This window comes from Condylura cristata, unplaced genomic scaffold (assembly GCF_000260355.1).
Source record: "Condylura cristata isolate star-nosed mole 26May11 unplaced genomic scaffold, ConCri1.0 scaffold00001, whole genome shotgun sequence".
Taxonomy (NCBI): domain Eukaryota; kingdom Metazoa; phylum Chordata; class Mammalia; order Eulipotyphla; family Talpidae; genus Condylura; species Condylura cristata.
The window spans coordinates 73359754-73361690 of NW_004567102.1; positions in this window are offsets into that span (position 1 = coordinate 73359754).

Genomic DNA, 1937 nt, shown 5'->3' on the forward strand with positions numbered 1-1937 from the left:
TTTTTTTGGTTTTATAGAAATCAGTTCTAGAGTGTTTTATATGCCACTGAAATTTTTAGATGCTTTATACTAATTGTTCAGTGTGACAAATGCTAACACCATAAATTGGATATCAAGTACCCATATAAATGAGTGAAACTATGGATCAAGACTGTTAGAAGTTATCAAGGATCTTGTGCAGAGGTTATGACAACCATGACAGGGTTCCTTTTCTTTCTCTCATTTTTTTTTAAGATATTTTATTTATGTATACAGAACTGGGGTACAGGCCAGAAATGCAGGAACAGTGAGAGGCTTCACCAGAGACAGACTGGGGAGAGGAACAGGCAGATCGACGAAGTACACTGCTGAGGGGAGCAGGGGGTGGGTCAGGAGAGGTCTGCCGGGCCTTGTGGGTCACCTCCGGGATGGGGATCGAACTCACAATGAAGTCGCTGCTACTAGCTTGCAGTGCTGCGTTTTAACCCGTTGTACCACTGCAAGGGCCATTTAAAGGAGCACCTGCTAAGCTGATTATCTCCAGTTGTCTTTTCCAGTGTTGCAGATGCCATGCTCTCCTTGAGCACCTTCTTCCAATGTCCAAGCACAGTGGAAGGATAGGGCTTGCTCATTTCTGCCGCAGGCAGAGCTCACCTGGTGGTCTTTGCCTTAGATGGCCCCTTCGAAACCCACATTTATCAGACCTACACCACAGTCTGAAGACATTTCCTGGCCTTCTTGCTCTCTTTGTTATATTTAACAAATATTACTTAAAATAATTCTTTTAAACTGCAAATTGTGATATGACGTCTTCCCCCCCCAACCCCAATGACACAAACTGATTAAGGCAGAAGAATGTTATATTGCAAGATAATAAGACCCATTTATTTACATAGGCAGGAGATGTATCTAGATAACCATTCTACTTCTCCTGTGTGACCATTCTTATAACAGCATTGTTTTGCATGCAAGTCTTCTAATGGAGAAGTATTGTTTCTGTAAAATGAGGAGTATCTCATCTTTCCTTAATGGTTTTTAACAAATTTCTTGAAATCTATAGTATAAATTTGGCTCTTAGGAATTTCTTAAAATGATAGCTATTGATGACATCTTAAAATGATAGTCTTATTGATGACAAGCAGCAACATTGTATAGTAAATATTATAAAATACATTAAAAATAATAAATTGCATTAAATATTAGTTTAGTGATAGGAAATCAAACTTGCCTCCTCCAACTATGTCCTTTCTAAGTTCATACCTTTCAACAGTATTCTAATTGATGGTATAGGTTCTTTATTAACATTATTATTATTTTTTTTAATAAGTAAGTGAGTTTGTTTTGTCTCTAACCATACTGTAATGATATATGGACCTTTGCACAATAATTGATACTACCTGTCAACAATCAACAATGCCTTCCTAAGTGTCTGCAGTAAATACCTACCTGCATTTTCATTTTTTAAAAAAAGATTTATTTATTTATTCATATAGAACTGGGGTACAAGCCAGAGGTACAAGTGTGGTAAGAGGCTTTATCAGAGACAGAATGGGGAGCAGATCAGGCAGATCGACTAAGTACTCTGCTGATGGGAGCAACAGATGGGTCAGGACAGTCTGCTGTGCCATGTGGATCACCTATGGGAGGAGGATCGAATTTGTACTGAAGTGGCTGGAGCTAGCTTGCAGTGTGGTGCCCTAACCCGTTGCGCCACCAGGGAGGGACCCCCACCTGCATTTTCTATTGACTTTTTTTTAAAGAGCAATGATTTAAAAGTAAGATACATTGACTTCATACAAGAAAAGTCTGTTTTTGTGTGTGAGCCATTTCATCAAGCAGCCATGGTTTGGGGCAATCATCTCACACTTAGCTTTTGTTTATTAAATAAAAGAATTAGCTCAGTTTATTTCTAATGTTTCACTAATCTATAAATTCTAAAAACTGTTAATAATTTCTCT